This window comes from Apodemus sylvaticus, chromosome 1, assembly GCF_947179515.1.
Source record: "Apodemus sylvaticus chromosome 1, mApoSyl1.1, whole genome shotgun sequence".
Classification (NCBI taxonomy): Eukaryota; Metazoa; Chordata; class Mammalia; order Rodentia; family Muridae; genus Apodemus; species Apodemus sylvaticus.
In genome coordinates, this window is record NC_067472.1 from 109967532 (window position 1) to 109990178 (window position 22647).

A 22647-nucleotide genomic window follows, 5' to 3' on the forward strand; every position below is an offset into this window, starting at 1 on the left:
TTGTTCATCTACTTGGGAATGGGGTCTGGAGATGTAGGACTATTGTGCTCAGCATCTGACACCCTATCTTCTTGCTCAACTAGGGAGCAGGTATATAAAGCTAAAGAGTGAAGGGAGCAGAATGAGGGCCTTAGATTTCAAAAAAGAAACCAAGGGTGTTGGATAGTGAGCATGCGCAACAGGGCTGTGAAGGAGCTCCAGCAACAGGAAGCAACAGGAAGCTATCAGACAGCCCTCCTAGTCCATAACTCAAGCATTGGCTTTATGAGCAGTGCTGCAAACTCACGAAGCCTGGATGAGCTCAGACTTAAGTGTGACTCACTCAGTGAGTTCCCAGCCACAGACACCCAGATGACAATCAGTTTCTTCCCAGGCCCCACACTGCACTGTGGAGCGTCTGCCAGAGGAAGCTCATGGTCTCCAGCTTAGTTTCCACTAGGCAAATCTCCTGTGGTGGGGTGGATCAGACCCACAGACCAGCTTCAGTACTGGATTACAGATATTACCAGAGCCTGGGAAGACATTTTAAAAGATCTTACCTCACTGCTACCTCAACAATGGAAGTCTTCTTTGGGCCCTGTTACTGTTAGCACAAGACACACAAAGGCAGCCACACCTGGATTCCTAAGTGTGGGAGGGAAATCATCAATATTTCAGTAGCACTAGCTGTTGGGAGCCACTCTGAGGCTTCTACTCCATGCCTCCAAGCAAGGCTCCTAGCTTTCTCACCATGTAGACTTGGCAAAAGTTCCCAGAGCTGGGGCCAGAGGGTGGAAACAATGCAGCAAGGCTTCAAGGAGAAGCTTTGATAGTTCCTCTGCAGGCAAGGACCACCTCTAGACTGAAGCTGAAGTTGCAGCTTTAGGGGAAGACTGCTGGTTCCAGGAGGAGAAGCTCAGCAGAGCCCTATAGTCAGTGATGCCCCCATGAACAGCTGCTGGGCGCCTGCTTAGAGGGAAGAGCTAGAGAAGGAACAGAAAGAGTCAGAATGGGTTAGGAGGAAGCTGAGGCCTCTGGGATGTCATTGTGGAGAGGATGAGGAAGAAAGAAGGGGAGAGTCATAGCTCATCACCACTCTAGGACACCAATATTGGGTCTAGCACTTCACAGGACCCCATCTTAAATCCTAGGCAGAGGTTTAATTCCCCTTTGTGGGCAGACACTTGAGACTCTCCATAAATTGCTTTAAGACAGACCATTTCTAAGCGACAGAGATAGCCTTTTATTGCAGGATTTTACCTGTCCAATTATATTAGGGCAGCAGGAGGTCTGTGATTAGACAGAGAAAAGGGAGGCAGAGCTAAGCCATTTCAGGAAGAGAGAACATCAGAGGGAGAGAGGAGAGAGAAGGCAAAATGAAGGCAAAATGAATCAGTATGACTTTAAGCAGTCACAGGTATTTATGATATCATAAGGTTAGGATACTTGGGATAAAGCTTTTATCATCAATTGGTTCAGAAATTATTGTATTGGCATCTTGTAAATTGTGATTTTATTGATACATAAATCTGATTGATTAATTATAAGCTTTAAGAACTTTGATTCTACTGAGTAAGTGGGTGTTGTGGTGGCTGACTGGAGTAGATGGGTGATGCATGGGCTGTTGTGGTAGCAAATAGAACTTGGAAGCTCCAGCCCTGCCAGAGAGTTGGCAGATAGAGACAGAGCCGGAGGGAACACAGAGAGACCTCTGAGTTGAGATCACCAGGCTATGGTCACATGGTCCTTCAGTGGGAGTGGAGGCACAGGAAGCCTACAGATTCATTTCCAGGCCAAGAGTTGCCAACACATGTGCGGGAACGAGCCGGTCCATTTTTTATTTCCCTCAATACCTTTCAAATTTGGCCTTTTGATTTCCTTACTTTAATATAACTAAGCCCTTCCCCTTCTCTTAAAATAGGGGACTGCAGTCAACAAGGCAAGTTCAAAGCTGAAGAAAGTCTTACTGGGAACTGAGAACATGTCCTCTGGCCTTTTAGCTTTGGTCTTCTGATCACACAATTCACTTTCTTTCTCTCTTTCCATTTCTTTGCCCTTTCTACCAGTTAGCTCAGAGTGCCCCAGTCTTGCCTCATTCCAGGGGGGCAAGGATTCCCCTTTCCCTGCAATTCTTGTCAATTTATGCAGCCCCTTCGAGGAGGACTAATATCTCTTCACAGCTTGCCAGGATACTGCTCATGTTTATGTGTCTTCTCCCAGCTCTCATAAGATTAGATAATGAGCCTATTGGATGCTCCTCCTGCCTGTTGTCACTAGTGTAGTGTGGGGTCCTTTCTGGGTTTTCTGCACCCATGTGTGACACATGGGGCCATTCAAGTAACACCCAAGATCTCTCAGAGCTGAAATTCTAGAACTCTCTGCAAAACTGTTCTCTAAGCAAATGCAGGAGTTAAATATACTTCCACATGAACAATCCTCTCAAAACCAAATATGCATAAAATATTTTGATGTTTAAATCAAGCACAAGCATTTTCTATTTTAATTTTTTATGCTTATATGAATTTTTAAAAGTAGCCATTTTATCAGAAAATACTTTTTTGCTTAACAAATGCACAGATTTCAAACTCTATTATTTTCATGTACTTTTTAATTAAGAAAAGCAGAAATGTATTGAAAAAAGTAGCTTATATAAAATTTTTTCTGGGATTCATCTTTGTGTACAATGTTCAATGGCTAATTGTCAACTTTGCTGTGCTAGCATCTCCAGTTGCTTGATCAAACAGTTGTATAGACATGTCTAAGAGGATATTTGTACTAGGGATTAAGAGTTACAATTAAAGTAAAATAAATTACTTTCCTTGGTTGTAGGTGTACTTTGTACAATTCTCTGAGAGTTTTAAGAATGAAGACTGAAGTTTTCAAGAGAAGAAGCATTTGTGCCCTAGATACCACAGAGAAGCTTGGAAATGTTTGAGTCTTTACCATGCAAGCATTTCCTCTGCATTCAGAATGAGCTGTCTCCCACACATTGCCTGTTGGACAATGTGTTAGAATAAGCCTCACAGAAAACCAGGTTGTCTACCTATAGACCTTTCCCTTTTTCTTTGTTTCCATAGACTCAATCCTTGTTGTCACCACCAGTGCCACAACAGAATGCCAGCTGCAGCCTCCCCATCTCCTTGCCTATGACTACTGTGGATCCCACTATCTACCTCCTGGCTCCTGCTCACCGCAGTCTCCAAAATTACCAAGCACTACTCATGAACACATGAGCCAAGCAGGCCAGTAAAACAGTTAACACACTTTGAAAATCCAGAAAGGAAACGTAAGTCAAAAAAGAAAACACCCATCCAACAAAGACAAATGCAGGAATTAGCACCCAGACCTTTATTTACCCCAAATCCAGATGCCTAGATGACAATGTAGAACAAAATTAATAAAAACCAGGACAATATGTGTCCACCTGAGCCAAGTCAATCTACAACAGCATACCTGGGATATTCCAAAATAGCTGAGGCAGAAAAAAAAAAGATCTGAAAACCAACTATACCAAGATGATAAAAGTTCTTAAAGAAGAAATTAATAAGTCCCTTAAAGAAATCCAGAAAATTACAAACTCCAAACAAATAAACAATGAAAAAATTGGGAGAAAGAAATAAATCTCTTAAAGAAAGACAAGAACAAACAAACAGTTGAAGGAAATAAATAAAACTGTTCAAGACCTAAAAATGGACATTAAAAATCATAAATAAAAACATAAACTGAGAAAATTGTGGAAATAAAAAAAGCTAGGAACTCAAACAAGAACAAGACGCAAGCCTTACCAACAAAATACAAGAGATGAAAGAAAGAATCTCAGGCATTGAAGACATGATATAAGAAATGCATGTATCAGACAAAGAAAAATTTAAATCTATAAAATTCCTGATATAAAACATATAGGAATCTGAGGCACTATAAAAAAGATCAAACCTAAGAAAACTAGGAATATATGAAGGAGAAAACCCTGTTCTAAGGCCCAGAAAATATTTTCAACAAAATCATAGAAGAAAACTTTTATAAAAAAGGAGATGCCTATAAATCTAGAAGGGCTTGGGCAGATGTGTTGTAGAGTCAAAGAGACCACAGATGCTAATTCCAATTATATCCAGCAACATTTTCAATCACCATAGATGGAGAGAATAAAAATTTTCAATGATAAAGTGAAATTTAAGCAATATCTATTTATAAATCCCTATAGAACATGCTAGAAGGTAAACTCTATCCCAAGAGGTTAACTACATTCATGAAAACACAAGAAATAAATAATCTCACACCAGCAAAAACAAAAGGAGGGAAACACACACCACTGCTAACAGCAGCAGCAGCAGCAGCAACAACAACAGCAACAGCAACAACATAACAGGTATTAACAATCATTGGTCATTGATTTCTCTCAATATCAATGGTCTCGATTCTCAGATGTCGTTTTTTTCTCAGAAAAAAGACACAGAGTAGCAGAGTAAGATTGAAAACAATATCTAAGTTTCTGTTGCATATAAGACATTTAACTCAATATCAAGAATAGACATACCTTAAGAGTAAAGAGTTGTAAAAAGATTTTTCAAGCAAATAGACCTAAGAAACAAGAAGCTGGTGTAGCCATTTTAATATCTAAGAAAATAGACTTCAAGCCAAAATTAATAAAGACAGATGGGGGAAGGCAACTACATGCTGACTAGAGGAAACATTGATCAAGATGACATTTAAGTTTTTAACTTCTATTACCCAAACACAAGGGCAACCACTTATGTAAAAGACATGCTCCTACAGTTTTCATCTCATATTGACACTCACACATGAATAGTGGGAGACTTCAGTACTCAACTCTCACCAAAGGACAGGTCATCCATACAAAAACTAAATATAAAATATTGGAACTAACAGATTCACATTTCACCCAAATGCCAAATCCTCTTCTTAGCAGTTCATGGAACATTTTCCAATTCTGACCACATATTCAGACACAAAACAAGTTCCAATAGATTCAAGAAAATTGAAATAACTGCCTGCATACAATCAGACTACCACACATTAAAGCAGGATATCAACAAAACCAAACCCCAAAACACATAAAAAAGATCATCTGCCATGATCAAATAAACTTCATCCCATAGGTATGGTAATGGTTCAACATAAAAAACCATTAAATGTAATCTGCCATATAAATAAACATAAAAAAACACACAAAAATGGGGTACAATTCTAAAGAGAGAATTCTCAATGAAGGAATCTCAAATGGCTGAGACACTTAAAAATGTTCAGCATCCTGAGCCATCAGGGAAATGCAAATCAAAATACTTTGAGAGTATACCTTACACTTGTAAAAAGGGCTGAGATCAATAATACAAGTGACAGCTCATACTGACAAGGATGTAGAGCAAAAGGAACACTCCTCCATTGCTGGTGGGAGTGCAAACTTGTAGATCTACTATGGAAATCAATATGGCAGTCACTCAGAAAATTGGGAATCAATTTATCTCAAGATCCATTTATACCACCTTGAATATATACCTAATAGATGTTCCATTCTACCATGGGAACACTTGTCCAATTATGTTCATTGTGGCTTTATTTGTAATAGCCAGAAATTAAAAACCCAGATGACCCTCAACCAAAAAGTAGATAAAGGAAATGTGGTATATTTACACAATGGATTATTACTCAATTGTTTAAAAAAACATGACATAAAATTTGTAGGCAAAAGAATACAATTAGAAAAAAATCATACTGAGTGTGGTAAACCAGAACCAGAAAGACAAATGAGGTATGAATTCACTTATAAGTAGATATTAGCTGTTAAGTAAATGATAATGAAGCAGTTATCTACAAAGCCAGAGACGTTACCTAGATAGTAGGGCTCTGGAGTAGGGTATGGGAAGTTCATCAATCTCCCTGGAAAGGAGAAATAGAATAGATTTTGCTACTGCCCTAGGGCAGATAGGGACAGAAACAGGAAGAATCAGGTAGGGGGTATGGAGGGAGAGAGTACATAGAGAGAGATGGATAAAATTGGGGGTTGTTTAGGGTGGTGAGAACCTAGTCCAGTGGAAACTTCCCATAAACTATAGTAGGGCTCTGGAGTAGGGTATGGGAAGTTCATCAATCTCCCTGGAAAGGAGAAATAGAATAGATTTTGCTACTACCCTAGGGCAGATAGGGACAGAAACAGGAAGAATCAGGTAGGGGGTATGGAGGGAGAGAGTACATAGAGAGAGATGGATAAAATTGGGGGTTGTTTAGGGTGGTGAGAACCTAGTCCAGTGGAAACTTCCCATAAACTATGATGGTAATCCTAGATAGGACCCATATTAATAGAAAACATGGAGTCTGAACAGTTCATTTTTTTTTTGGCCAATATTTTCTATGGTGATCCACAAAGAGCCCAGGCTGATGCTAGGACAGAGGGTCACTCCCCAATCCTGACAGTGGAACTCCATTGCTGAAGATAACATCCACATAGCTCATTGAACACAGGTTGAACTGGTGCTTGCATGGAGCCCTCGCCCCTATGTTCTAATCTCTTTGGTGCAAGAAAGTACTCTGCAGGCTACTGAAAGAGAACCCTGTATACCAACCAACCATAAAATCCTTGATCTGCAATCTGACTTGCCTGCATGATCTAATGGGGCAATAGTGGCATAGAACTTCCTGGGGTGGCCAACCAATGTCTGATTTTCCTGAAGCCATTAGAGGGAGCCCATACCTGGATAGCTAGGAAATGGAGACTGGATAGCATAGAAACATAAGGTAAACCAAACACAACAGGCAAAAAAAAAAAAATCAATGAAATGATTCCTAATGATATTCTGCTATACCTATAAATTGGTGCTTTGTCCAGCTATTATCAGAAAGGGTTCCTCTGGCAGCAGATGGGAGTGGATTCACAGACCCACAGCCAGACATTATATGGAAAAAGAGTCTAAATTGGAGGTCTCCATTGTGTCCCACCCCTTGGAGCCTAGGGAACCCTGTCGAAGAGGGGAGGAACGATTGTAGAAGCAAGAGAGGATGGAGAACACCAGCAGAATATGGTGCACTGAATCAATTAAGTAGGCTCATATATGCTCATAGAGACTAAACTGGCAAGCATCAGGCCTGCATGGCTCTGTTTCAGGTCCTCTGAGTATGTTTTGGGTCTTAGTTTGTTGTTTCAGTGGGACTCCTAACAGTAAGAGCAGGCATGTCTTTTATTCTTTTACCTGTTCCTGGAACTCTTTTCTTTAGATTGAGTTGCCTTGTCCAACCTTGATAAGAGAGCTTTTGTCTTGTCTTATTGTATCGTAGTTTGTCTTGTTTGGTTGTTTTCTCTTCAAGTCCTGCTCCTTTCTGAAAGGAAACTGGGGTAGTTTGAATATGCTTGGCCCTGGAAGTGGCACTATCTGGAAGTGTGGCCCTGTTGGAAGAACTGTGTCACTGTGGGTGTGGCTTTAATACCTTCCTCCTAACCACACAGGAGCCAGTCTTTTTCTAGCAGCCTTCAGATGAAGATGTAGAACACTCAGCTTCTCCTGCATCATGTCTACCTGAATGCTGCCATATTCCCACCTTGATGACAATGGACTCAACCTTTGAACTTGTAAGCCAGCCCTGATTAAATGTTGTCCTTGTCAGAGTTGCCTTGGTCATGGTGTCTGCTCACAGCAGTAAAACCCTAACTAAGACAGAAGTAAAGGGGGAGTGGATCTGGAGGAAAGGGGAATTAGGGAGGATCTGGGAGGAGTGAAGGGACGGGAAACTGTGGTCAGGATGTATCATATGAAAGAAGAATCTATTTTCAATAAATAAAAACTAAAATTAAAAAAAAAACTTCAATGTCTTTTCCCCTGCCTCTGTTGTCTATTGATCTATGTCTCCATTAATTCTGTTTCTCTGGAGAACCTTGAACAATAGACATTTGCTAGAGTCACAGATTTTACTATCCACTAGAAATATTAGAAAACCTGTTATTCTTCGAATTTAACATCACCTTCATTTTCCAGTTGTGTTATGCCATGACCATGAGTGCAGGATACAAGTAATCAGTAAAACATATCTAGGCACGCCACTTACTACCTATGGGCTCAGTGTTGACAATTCATACTCCCTTTGGACCTTAGTCTCCTAACCAATGAAGCAGGAAATGGGCAGTGTGCTGTATGAAGATGGGCCCTTGCATTGGACGGCATAACCTTATGCCAAGTAAAACACTACTCATATTGTTACCAGGGCTCCTCCACACCTTCTAATCCTTTAAAAAAAGTTATTAATTAGATTCAAGTAACATCTATAAAGCAATGTATGATTGGCTGTTGGACCTTCTGCTGGGGAGCTGGAGATGGGAGATTATAATCAGTGTCCTTACCCTTCAGGACTCTGAGTCAATTGAGAGGAGACAGTGGCACGTGCTTCGAGAGCCACAAGACAAGGCTGTATTAATCAAATCTCTCTCAAGACTTCAAGGACCTACCCAAATCCTATCTCCTTCAGGAAACCTTTCCAGATCTGCGTAGCAGAAATTAATCTCCCAACTCCCACATCCCCAGGGCCTTTGGCTTGTACCTTCCCTATAGTACTTACCACTATTTACCTTGTATGAGAGTGATTTATGTGAATGTCAGCTTCTCCTGCTAGAATGTGAGTTCCTGAGGACAGAAATATTTATGAAGGGCCTTCCTTTGACTTTGGCTATTGTATGAAGGACCAACTTAATAACACCCATAATCCACCTCACCTTTTACAGTGATTTTATGGCAAAATAATTAAAATTAAGTATAATTTTAAAAAATTACACTCATTTTCATGCTTATAGCCAGCATCTTTTTTCCATGCCCATTTTATAGAGCTGAGTTAGAGACAGATAACTTGCTATGACCTGTACAAGGTCATGACAGTTAATATTGGGGCTAAGCCTCAAGCCCAGGCATTTATGCTCAGCAGTCTGAGGCTGGGACTTAACCCATGTATTTGTGTTACTGATTCCTAGTCCCATTAAGTCATCCTTGGTGAGCAATTCCGCATCCCACTGCACATAAGCAGTTTGGCTTCCTTGTCAGGAGTGTGTTTTAGTAAGTTTTCTCTGTTTCAACATAAAAGGAAGCCAATCGGAAATAAACTACAATCTTGAAGAGTCCTTATGGACTGGCTGGGAGTCCTACCCTGGTGATTTTTAGGTTACGCCTTTGAAGCAATTTCCCCCAACAAAACCAAGAGGCCTCAGTGATTAGATCAGCATGTACTTGAGCACCAATGTCTCTACTCTTCCTTCCTGGGATTTCTCAAGACCTGTGGTGACACCAAAAGACAGCTCAGGTCTCAAGTATTGGCAGATGGGAACACTGAGGTTTTGAGAGGAAGAAAGAGTTCTGCCCAGGGCTAATTACTGTCCTTATCTGAGCACAGAACTGGTTGATGCTGAAGACTTACTATGAACTTTTGTGAAGTTTCTTCTTGGAATGGGAGGTCAGGTTCATGCAACCTAATCATTAGAAAATGACAAGACTAAAGAATACCCTTTGAGATTCATACATGGGATAAAAGCTGTACATGATATTTAGGCTTCTGTAGTCACACTGACTAATGGACAGAGTGCCAGGAATTCTTAATCTTTCCACTCTCATGACTTCACTTCTGCTCTGGCCCCCACTAGGAATATATAGCAGTGACTTTACTTGAGTTTCAATTTCAAGGTCTCACTGGACTGGATAAATTAAGCTGGACCAAATCTGTACTTTGACCAAAGCAAACTTTGTGCACCAGACTCAGCAAGAGGAGGAGGAGTCAAAATCAAGGATAACCAGGCAGAGGAGTGAGGATAGGGAAACCAGGAAAGCCAGGTTTTACTGTTGAACAACCTGTTGAAACGTGAGAAGCTGGGGAGGTTTTCAAATAGACTGCTAGGCTATATAATATGGCTTACATTTTAGGAAGGGAAATAAGAAAAAGAAAATAAATGCATGAGATAGCTTGTTGGATACTGAATGATTTATTTTACAGTATTAGAATCCTGGCAAAGGCTAGTAGTGGTGGACTAGAGATGAATGTAAAGGAGAGTGGTGAGTTGAACAGGGTAGCCTGGAGTTGTTTTCTATTTGAATCCTATTGAAGATAGCTCAGCATAAAAGGAAGCATTTAGGATGAGGAAGGCAGTATAGGATAAGAAACCCAGTTCAGCTACCTTTAGGAAAATTGACTTTAAATTCTATGAGATTACTCTTCTTCACCTGTGGAATAGTAATACCAATAAGAGTACGCAGATATGAGACGCATGATTGATCAGTAACTCCCATAAAAGAAGGTGTGGATGGACATTTGAACTAAGTACAAGTGCTTACTTCTGCCCCCTATCAGATGTTTGAATTGGGAAAATGGCTGAACCTAGGCACCCGGTAAATCTTCTTAACATGAGCAAAAGAAAACTTTCTGAGATCTGTTGTAGTAAGCATTCTAATGAATGAGGTAAATGCTTGTGGCATGGTTAGTTAGCTTGTGATAGACATGAATGAAGAAACATAGAGAACACTTGGTATTGGGACCATTATTGGTGCCTTATGTGCCCATTGCTAAGTCAACTTCCATTCCTACTCTACTTCCTCTAATACTATAGAATCTTTGGAAGACAACTATTCTCTTTCCTAGAGTCCTTTGCAGCTAGGATTCGCTAGGGGACAGAGTCCCAGCTAATAAGAACATGTTTGCTGATAGTGAGAAGGGAAGTGAAGAGTCTCACTCAGTGTCTTTTGTTCCCTACTTTTATCATTTTTAATTCAGGGATGATACCTAAATTTGATGGTCACCTAGGAAAGTGAAGAAAAGGTCACTAGGAAAGAGAGTCAGGAAGACAACATCTCAGCACTGGGAACCTACAATTCTACTTGATGCTCACAGTTATATATCTGTTTAGTCTTCTTAGTAAGAATAATAAGGACTACCCACCCATTTCAAAGTTTTTAACCCAAAAATGCTCCTGTCTAAAGAGGAACAGGGACAAAAAATGGAACAGAGACTCAAGGAAGGGCCAACTGGGGACTGCCCAACCTGGGGATCCATCATGTCTGCAGACACCAAACCCAACCGTGTTGCTGTGGTCAAGAGATACTTGTTGACAGGACCCTAGTATGGAGGTTCCTTGGGAGGTCTGGCCAGCAACTGACCAAAGCAGAGGTGGATGCTTGGAGCCAACCATCAGGCAGAACTCAGGGAACTTGTTGAGGGAGTTGGCAGAAGGACTTGAGAAGTAGAGGGAGATTCCAACCCCACTGGAAGAACAACATAGGTTGGCCTGACTACCCAGTTCTCCCAGAAGTATAGACCATCAACCAAAGAGTGTACCTGGAGGGATCCATGGCCCTAGATACATAGGTAGCAGAGGATGGCCTTGCCTGATAGCAGTGGGAGGGGAAGCCCTTGGGCCCGGGGAGGTTTGATGTCTCAGCATAGGGAGATGCTGGAGCTGTGGGCCAGGAGTGTGTGTGTATAGGAGTACTCGCCAGGAGTGTGTGTGTGTAGGAGTACTCGCCAGGAGTGTGTGTGTGTGTAGGAGTACTTGCCAGGAGTGTGTGTGTGTAGGAGTACTCTCAGACAGACAAAGGGAACGGGGGAGGGCAGTTGTGGGATGGGGGATTGGTGGAGAGGGTAACTGGGAAGTGGAATATCATTTGAAATATAAAAGATGGAATGACTAATAAAAAAGAAAAGAAAAGAAGAAATTCTTCATTCTATTCCCTGCCTTTTACCTGCATCTTACCAGGTAGACATCTCTGTCTCTGTCTCCCCCCCACCATCCCCACACACATCTCCTTTCCCCCTCTTTCTGTGCTTAGTTTCTTCAATCCCACCTCAGTATTCATAAGTCCTTCGGGGATGTCAGGTGCACCTCATCTAGGAGCCATATGATAATCTTGATTACAATCTTACTGGGTTCTAGAATCACCATAGGAACAAACTTCTGAGTAGGTCTGTGAGGGAATTTCTAGATGAGATCTACTGAATTAGGAAGGTACACCCTAAATACACAAGGAGCATTCCAGTGCGGTGTTGGCTCCCACACTAAGTGAAAAAGGAAGTGAGCTGAACATTCACACGGGTCTCTTAGCTTTCTGAGTGCTGACACCATGTGGGCAGCCACCTCAGGCTTCTGACATCATGGCTGCTTTGAAAAGACAGACGGCTCTCTCAACTAAAATAAAATTCCAGGAAAAGAAATCCTGTTTCCTTTACTTTGGTATTGTTAGGAGTCTTTTCTCAGCATCATTTAAAGTAACTCTAATAGACTTTAGACCCCATCTCCATCCTTACCGGCATCAAGAAGGGATGGTCCTTCTTAAAATGTATGCTTTAAGTAGGCTATTTTTTAATCCTGTTTTCAAATGGTTTGTTACTGCTATTCATAGCTGACCTCCTTGGGGACAAGCTAAGTTCCCAGTAGACAGTATTTATTAATGAAATGGGGGAATGCCAGGTACATAGCATAGTCTTACACAAATATTAGATATTATTTTTTATTATTTTGATCCATTCATGCAACATTTGTATGATGAGAGTCTGCTGTGTCTGGCTTTAGGGTTAATAGCACAAACTCTGATGACAAACAATGTGGGATCTTTGGGACAATATATTAAGTTACCTCATCATTCACATTAGTAACTGTCAGACATGAGGTAATTATACAATTTTTATTTATTGCTGTTATTATGATTAACCAGCCTATTAGTCTTTTAATATATTCCTAATCCTATCATATATAACCTGTATATCTATTTATACATCTGCAGTGTTTAAAACACCTTCAAATGAAACTCATTTAAATTCATTTATACTTAAGTATAATAATGTTCTTGCATAATCCGCACTAACAAACATGTTTTTTTTTAAATTGATTTTCTTTGGTGATTATAGCAAGACTCACTAGCTCTGCTGTAACTGGAGAAGCATTGTGACCACAGCAAAGCTAGAAACAGGAGTAACTAAAGTGCACTAGGAAATACTTTTTTAAAGACCAACTGGATATCTACTCTGATTGCCCTGGTTTTACACTTGGGTAGCCCTGTACTCACAGTGTCTCTCCAGTATCAAAGTCAACCCTTTCTTCTGGTCCCCAGGGAACCTCAGGTGTCAGCTTCCTTTCAACCAACCACCTAAGAATCAGGGCTGTATCTGAAGCCCTGAGTCCAATTCTCACTTGGTAATGTACTAGAGTTGCGATCCCCCTGGGCTTCAGTTTACCTTGTACAACATGGAATACTAAGAGTGTCTCTGTGCCCTACTGCTCTCAGGGCTTTGCTGAGTTCATCCAGTTCCAGTTCCGGTGTATTGTACACTCCAGCCTGTTTGAATCACCACATCCCTGTGTGTCATCACTCCATGTTCTCCACTGTGCTCCTTCAACACAGCAGGGCTGTGCTCCCACCTTCCATACTACAGCTTTCTTCACTGGCTAAGATCCTTATGGTCGTGCAACAGGCATCACAGAAGATACTATGCTGAGGCATGTGGCAGGGTATGATCAATGTTCACAGGATGTTCCTAAACTTTGAGGAAAGCGAACAATGAAATTCTCTGACCAGACTACCTAAAGGACCTTGTCCAACACATCCATATACACTATAAATATGAAATCCTTGACATGCCTTCAGATATGTCAGGTGTGAAGCCCGGTGTAAAGGTATTCTGGCAAATATATAAGGGAAATAATCCTAGCCCCTTTAAAATGATCAGAGTTGTTATATCATTGTCCAGTTAGATTAATTGTTAAGTAGCTACTATAGACTAACATGGTTGTAAGACATATATCATCATGTTTAGTCCTTTCTAATACATATTAACTTTTATTACATAGTTTTATGGAATAGATACTAGCCTTCATTTTATACAGAGGCAAACCGAAAAAGAGTTCATGCTACTTGCTTTAGGTTAATTAGCTAATAAAGAGCAGCTGTGGGTTTTAATTTGATGACATAGTTTACCTGTTTCCCAATGATTTGCTGAAAATGAGATGAGGAAAATTGAGCTGGGGGGGAGGGTGAGTGAAAGACAGAGTGAGGGCCAAGGCTGAAGGAAAGCCATGTTGTTTATCTTTTTTGTTTTTATACAGGGTCAGTCCCCCATGAATACCCTGCCGGGTGCATACCAACACAGGAAAAGGGTCTGCACGTAGCTTCATTTGCAGAGTGAAAATTACAGGCTCACATAGAAATGCTTCTTCAGACACTAAAAGGTTTGATCCTCTTAGTTTCTCCTTCCCAAGAAGTCCATGAGGGAAGCTGCTGTCTGATCTGCCCTCCTGATCAGAGTCCAAATCCTAATCTCTAAGCTGTCAGACATCAATCTGACTGCGAGGAACATTAGATGCCTTGTCTGCTGTGGGATTCCTGATGTCTCATTTCAGAGGACAGTGATTAGAGATCACAAAGTAAGGTGTAGAGTCCATCATTTAAACCAAGAAATGCAAGAGTATGCTTGTAGTCTGCTAACCATTGTGCTGGGAAGCAGGTGCAGATGGATATTACCAGAGCGAGCCGGACTGCTGTGTCCCACCAGGTGTGATCTATGAGACTCTCTGTCTCGGTTGTTTCCACCCAGCAGGCACCTGCCAGCGCTCTTCTCCACTAGCAGGTATTTTAAGCACAATTAAGCCCAACTTCCAAAAGTAAGCCATGGTGTAGCATTGAAAATGTTTTGAGTGTGTTGGGCTCATAGGCAGACACTGCAGCCAGGCTTTTAGTAGTCATCCTGCGTTGGTAGTCTCCAGCTGCCAGGCTGACCAACAAGTTGAGACTACTCAGAAAACAGAAGCTGCTCCTTAGGGTAGTACCTGAGAGAGTTTGCTCAAAGAGATGGTAAGGGAAGTTGTGTCCTATAATCTGTATTGAAAACAGAAAATATAGCAGCTGTAGCATAGATGATGGGAAGGGCAAATATCAAGCAACAAAGGGGACAAGTGATGAGAGTCCAGTTATTAGCCACCCCCTAGTAAGAGAACCCAGGATATCCCAGCAGCATAACACCACTTCAGCAAATCCTGCAGAGCACTGTAGAGGGATGCAGCAAGGATGAGGGGAGGAAGTCTAGAATTTAGTTGGGTCTCATAAATGGCACACGCTTGATAAATTCTCATTTCTCCCTTTTTCCTTTTTGATAGGGCTGGTAGAGATCTAAGAACTCAATTTATAGTTTATGCCCAATATAGCATAATGAGGTGCTGGGCAAAGCTGATGTCCATGGATCCCTATCGAATTGTTCTTCCCTCCCTCTCTCCCTCCCCCCTCCCTCCCTCCCTCTTTCTCTCCCTTCCTCCCTCCTTTCCACACACTATTATTTACTCCTTTTCTTCATTTATTTCCCTCCTGCCTCCCTCTTCCTCAGTTCCCTTCTCTGTCCCTTCCTTCTCCAACTCACTCCCGTCCTCCATCACCCTTCTCCATCATCCTTCTCTGCTCTCTCTCTCTCTCTCTCTCTCGCTCTCTTTCTCTCTCTCTCTCTCTCTCTTCCCCTTCACTCCCTCCTTTTTCTTTCCTTCTGTTTCCCATTCCACTTTTCACTTCTTGGATACCTATTGAACCTGCAACTGAAGACTTGGTAATAAATACCTGGGTTTAGCTTAAGGAAAGCAACACGGGGCAGCAAATGTACAATGGTCAGAGTCCTCCCCTCCTGGAAGTCAGATATGTGCATGGCTTTCCCTGCATCCCAGCCTTTTATCCTGACTTCTCAGACTGGGTAGGCTTTTACCTTGCTTATCCAAGCCAGAGCCTACATTACTTTTGACTTTCCCTTTGCACTATGTGTGTTCCTACTTCTGTGAGTTTCTCTGATTTTTTTTCTACCCACATACTTCTCTTAATTCTCACAGTTATTGTTCAAGCACAGGGCTTCATGATCTTGCTGCAATACTAATGGCATGCCCATTTCTCTCCATTTTCTCTCAGAGTCATTCCTTCTCAGTTAGCTTAGAATAGTCTCAAACTATCTCTGCCTTGTTGATAAAAGGGCCTATTGTTGAGTGTCTATCTCTTCATCACTTGAATGCCCTAGCCTTAGATTCATAAGGCCCACTACATAAAGCTTCCTGACAACTTGGCATGTCCATCTCCATCTTCATCTGTGCTGGCTAGTTCCTCTGTCAACTTGACACTGATGTAATTTGTGAGGAGGAACTTCAATTGAAAAAATAACCTAACTTATTATGATTATGGGCAAGCATTTAGGACAATTTCTTGATCGTTGATTTATTTAGGTATGCCCATCCCACAGCAGGCATTATCACCCTGGTGGATAGTTCTGGATGGTTCTGAGAGGCCAAACCTACTTCATCTTGGGACTGACTTTTGTTTTAAAATAGGACCTGAGGACTTGACCTACAACTGAACCTAAGCTGCATCCAAGTTCTAGGAAGAACCACATAGCTTGTCTCTGGTGCATTACCCAGAGCTACTCCCTAGCTATTCCCTAGCAACAATCAGAATTAGTCTGGTAGTTCCAGATGTACTTTCAGACTGTTTGTGACTCTTTATTATTTTGCTCCAGAGTACCCCCTATTGGCTTATAATAGTCATTCAATTAGATCCTTGCCAGAGTAGAAACCCCCTTTTTTTAATTTTTATTTTTTTTTACTTTGACCAACTTTCTTTTTCTTTTTTCTTCTTTCTTTTTCTTTTTTCTTTTTTTATTTCATTCTATAAATTTTTTATTTACCTTTCAAATGGTTTCCCCTTTTCTGGTCCCCCACTCCCTGAAAGTCACATAAGTCCCCTTCCCTCCCCCTATTCTCCAACCCACCCCTTCCCACTTCCCTGTTCTGGTTTTGCTTTATACTGCTACACTGAGTCTTTCCAGAACAAGGGGCCACTCCTCCATTCTTCTTGTACCTCATTTGATGTGTGGATTATGTTTTGGGTATTCCAGTTTTCCAGGCTAATATCCACTTATTAGTGAGTGCATACCATGATTGATCTTTTGAGACTGGGTTACCTCACTTAGTATGATGTTCTCCAGCTCCATCCATTTGCCTAAGAATTTCATGAATTCATTGTTTCTAATGGCTGAATAGTACTCCATTGTGTATATATACCACATTTTTTGCATCCATTCTTCTGTTGAGGGATACCTGGGTTTTTTCCAGCTTCTGGCTATTATAAATAGGGCTGCTATGAACATAGTGGAGCATATATCCTTATTACTTGCTGGGGAATCCTCTGGGTATATGCCCAGGAGTGGTATAGCAGGATCTTTCAGAAGTGATGTGCCCAGTTTTCTGAGGAACCGCCAGACTGATTTCCAGAGTAGTTGTACCAATTTGCAACCCCACCAGCAGTGGAGGAGTGTTCTTCTTTCTCCACATCCTCGCCAACACCTGTTGTCTCCTGAGTTTTTAATCTTAGCCATTCTGACTGGTGTAAGGTGAAATCTCAGGGTTGTTTTGATTTGCATTTCCCTGATGACTAATGAAGTTGAGCAATTTTTAAGATGTTTCTCTGCCATCCGAAGTTCTTCAGGTGAGAATTCTTTGTTTAACTCTGTACCCCATTTTTAATAGGGTTATTTGGCTTTCTGGGGTCTGACTTCTTGGGTTCTTTGTATATATTGGATATTAGCCCTCTATCTGATGTAGGTTTGGTGAAGATCTTTTCCCAATTTGTCGGTTGCTGATTTGTCCTTTTGATGGTGTCCTTTGCTTTACAAAAACTGTCATTTTATGAGGTCCCATTTGTCAATTCTTGATCTTAGAGCATACGCTATCGGTGTTCTGTTCAGGAACTTTCCCCCTGTACCGATGTTCTTGAAGTTAATAGAAAAGAAACTGGGGAAGAGTAGAAACCCCCTTAGCTGCTTGCCATTTCCTATAAAACCTTGTCCTTCTGAGGACTTGGGGCCTCACCCTCCCATCCTGCAGTGAGCCCAAGCTAGAGTTTGAATAAAGACCCTAGGGCAATTGCATTGGAGTCAGCTCATTGGCTGTCGTTTGGGTTTCTGAGCACTTCCTGCCCAGGCACAAGAGTATAAGATACTGGGGTGAGAAAACTATGGGGAACAGTCAGCCAGTCAGTATCACCCTGCCATGGCTTTTGCTTCAAAGTTCCTTCTTCTAGGTGCCTGTCTTGAGTCACTACCTAGACTTTACTCAGTGAAAGATTATAATCTGTGAGGTGAAATACATACTTTCCTCTCAAAGTTGACTTTGGTCATGATGTTTATCACAACAATAAAACCCTATTACACCATCTGCCATGCTCATGGTCTGGCAAGGAGCTGGATGGTATATCTACTAGATCCCTGCCAGCAGTGCTCCCTGCGCAGTTGTCTGCAGGATGTATGTACTTCATATTCAACACTTCCAAAGACTATATTTCTCTGGCCTCATTTCATCATGGGGATCTCTAAGGATAGTGGGATTGTATTTATTGAGTACCTATCTGCTTCAGAACTATGTAAGGTCTTTAAAACACATAATTTGCAATGTTCACTCCTTTGTTATCATGAACATTTTACTTTGGTGAAATTTGATCACTATTATCCCCAGCATCTAGCACAGGGCTTTACATATTATATTTGTTGAATAAATTAGTGTATGAATTATTTTATGGTTGTGAGGACTGAGCATAGAGAGGTTAATTACATGTGAAAGGCATGAGCAATGGAAGGAGAATTTCCCTAAAGACTTGGTGTTTGTCTATAATACACTAATACTGTACACAGTATACCGGGGCACAGGATTTGGTCTTCAGGGTGCCTATAGGGAATGTCTCAGGAGAACATGCATAGGGAGTAGAGTTCTTCTTTAAGCTAAGCTAACATAGGGTTAGTACAAATCCTATGTTAAAGGGGTGTGTGTGTGTGTGTGTGTGTACTTAGCAGTTGGAGGGGAAGGAGGAAGAGATTCTGGTCAAGATGGAAGTCACATATGGGAAAGGTTACTGTAAAGAAATGAATGTGAAGTCCCTCTGTAACCACCCTGCTACCCATCTCTTATTCTATTCATCATCATCAACTATGAAAAGACAAAGTTAGTAGGAGAGTCTTATTCTGTGTTCAACCTGCCTTATCATAATAGGAGACTTCCCTGCTAAATGCTGAAGTGACAGAAAATACCAGCTCCTACAGTGTCTCACCCAGACCTTGTCTGCCCCTTAGCCCTGCTCATCAGTCAATGGTTTTCCCATTTGAGCAATGGGAGCAACAACTGTCTCTACCATCAATCTCCCTTTTCCTGAATGTTTGGAGCTAAAACTCATTTACATTTTGAGAATGGTCCAGCAAAGCCTTATTCTGTTCATCAGTCAGATAGTAAATTGTTCCCCCTGAGTTTTATCTGATCACTTATTGAATAACTGCATATCATCAACACAAATTTGCAGCCTGGCCTAAAGCTTTCTTTTTTAAGATGGGGTACCTTTGACTTTAAATCTATATTATGTCTATATATACTGTTGGCATGTGTGTGTGTGTGTGTGTGTATGTGTGTGTATGTGTGTGGAGAGAGAGAGAGAGAGAGAGAGAGAGAGAGAGAGAGAGAGAGAGAGGAAAGGACTGGAGAAGAGGAGTAGTTATAGAACTGAAAATTAAGGAGTCAAAATTACACACACACACACACACACACACACACACACACACACACCATTAATTAAAGTGGAAGAATAACTGCTTTCACTTGGGGCCACAGGCAATGAACTTTTCTTGGGGAGAGAATCCCCTAATAGAAAATTTCAAGGAATAATAACATCTCAAAATGTGACTGACACTTAACAGATTATCTCCTTAATCACACCTTTATTTCTATTAAGCAGGGCTTACTCTCCCTGAAGATTTGCAACACGTGCTAGTGCCGAGAGTCCTGTGGCAGAATCAAAGGGTTGATCGACTGGAGCTTTCTGGAGGTTCTTTGCAAACAAGCAATGTGGGGAAAGAGTTGGAAAACCAGCAAGAGGTGAGTATAGCTTCCCTGTGCTCTGCCTATCCCCCAACCCAAGTAAAATGTCGGGAGAATGAGCACAGCAATGCAGGGGAAAGTGCACAAGTGTGTAAGATAAAATGCCCTTTTAATCTCAGAGAATGAAATCCTGAGACTACAAAATCAATTGTTTCAAAGGCCTAACTCTCATAGGGTCACAATTAATGTTTATTGTACACTATCATTTACTTTGCATGTTCTGTATCTTGTAGTCCAAATATGTAACCATTCAAGAGTATAAAACTGGCTATAAATCCCCAGAAAATGGAAACTGACTAGTGCCTTAGAATTTGGTGTAAAATTGAGCCTCAAGAGAATTCAGGGCACACAGGCCTTGGGTCCTCTAGAAGACTCAGAAAATTTGAGGTTGACCTCTAGCCTATACATATACCCCACCACACCATCACCACCACCACCACCACCACCACCACCACAACAACAACAACAACAACAACAACAACACACTAACAGCCCTAACAGCTCACAAATGTTTTTTGTTTTTTGTTTTTTGTTTTTTCCCGAGACAGGGTTTCTCTGTATAGTCCTGACTGTCCTGGAACTCACTCTGTAGACCAGGCTGTCCTCGAACTCAGAAATCCAGCTGCCTCTGCCTTCCAGAGTGCTGGGATTACAGGCATGCACCACCACCGCCAAGCTTCCCAAATGTTTTAGTTTGATAATGTTTAACATTTCTAAGATTTTGTTTTATAATTTTATGTATATGAATTCTTGTCTGTATTTATGTATGTTTACCTTATGATGCCTGTTGCCAGCTGAGGCCAGAAGAGATCCTCTGGAATGAGAGTAACAGATAATCTTGAGCCACCCAGTATGAATGTTGGGGATCAAACTCTGGTCCTCTGCTAAAGTAACAAGTGTTCTTAATCACTGAATCATCAACCCACACCTAGTTTTTATAGTTTTAAATTATGGACTTCACAGATCTTTTGTTTACCTTTTGTTATGTTTACCATGCTACAAGTTAACAGTGAGAAACTATCAAATAATTAATGTGGCCATGATACATTCCACTATCAACAAAAGTGATGGCTAAGTTGCTCACAATGGCCTATGATTTGATCGGATGGATATATCTGTGTAGCTCCCATAAAAGTGCATAAGAATCAGAATGGATAGAGTTTGCAGGGACCATACCCTATAAGGAAAGAAAGTCCTGTTCCTTTTCCCATGTGCCTCACTGGTGCAAGCTGTCTTAGTTAGAGTTTTGATTGCTGTGAAGAGACACCATGACCATGACAACAAGTCTTACGATGGAAAATAATTGGAGCTGATTTAGTCCATTATCATCATGGTAGGAAGCATGGTGGCATGCAGGCAGACATGGTGTTGGAGAAGTAGCTGAAATATCTATGCTTGGATAGACAGGTAGCAGGAAGAGAGAGAGGGAGAGTGAGAGAGAGAGAGAGAGAGAGAAAGAGAGAGAGAGAGAGAGAGAGAAAGGACTGGCTTGAGCATCTGAAACTTCAAAGTTGATCCCCAATGACATAATTCCTCTAACAAGGCCACACCTACTCCAACAAGGCCACATTGCCAAATAGTGCCACTCCTGTGAGCCCATGGATCTATTTTCATTCAAACTACCGCAGAAGCAGTCACTGTTGTTCTTTGTAACCATCTTCTGTAACAAAGCCCTAGAGTAAGTCTGTCCTTGCTCTCTCTCTGAACTCCTCTAGGAAGCACTCGAGTCTGAGGAGGGTGTCGATTGCTGTGCTTCTTGCTGGCAAGATGCACAGATGAAACAAGGTGGGGTTCATCATTGACATTTGAAAGAGGAGACAGTCTTGGAAACCCAGTCCCCAATCCATAAAATCTTAGGCTATATGTCCATGGGGATGTGAGCTATGTTTTCATAGTCAAGGAAATGTGGCATACTGGATAAAATACAAGACCCTTGATGCCATCTTAAATGTATGTATATTTATTTTTCCCAATAAAGAGTTCTGCTGTTGTGGGATGCACCAAACACGCTCATCTTAAAGGGAAGCACCCTTCCTGAAGCAAGTAGAACTCTCCAAGCCATGGATATTGGTTTTGACTAAGGTCTGTGTTTGTAAAACAGAAAGTAGAGACAGGGCTGTTTAACACACGCGCAGATCCAAGGAGGGCTCTGCTAGCCCAGATAATGAAGACAGAATTAGGAAAAACCCAGCCAAAGCCAATTAAAACATCTTCCAGTTCTCTAATTTATTTCTGTCTCCACGGAGCAAACACAAATTCCCATCTTATGAGAAGAGCATGAAAGTATTTAAACCATGTAGAAGCAATTTTTTTTAAACAATAGACTACATTACCATTCTCATTTCTAATGAAAGATCTTATTCTATGATAACCACTCAGAAATATTTTAAAAACTTATTTCTTATCAGGGATAATGCAAATATAGGGCAAAAATCAAAGCCACTGAGCAATTTGTTTTGGGAGTCATACAACAGATTTTTAAAAAGTCAGTTTTTGGGATATTTTTCAAAGCCTGACTCAAAGAACTCAGAAACAATTGCATGTGAGTTTCTAGTTAGGAGCTTTCGGTGGCATCTATTTCTATATATATTTTTTACAACTAATATATATCCATTGTGGATTCTGGACAAGGCAGAAAAATTACTAGGAGGAAACAGCCATTAATCTACACATAACATTTTATGCTTGCATGTATCTCCATTTCTGTATTCAGAAATTTAGAGTTGTTTTGTATCACTCCACTGTTTGATAGCTCACTTTCCTTA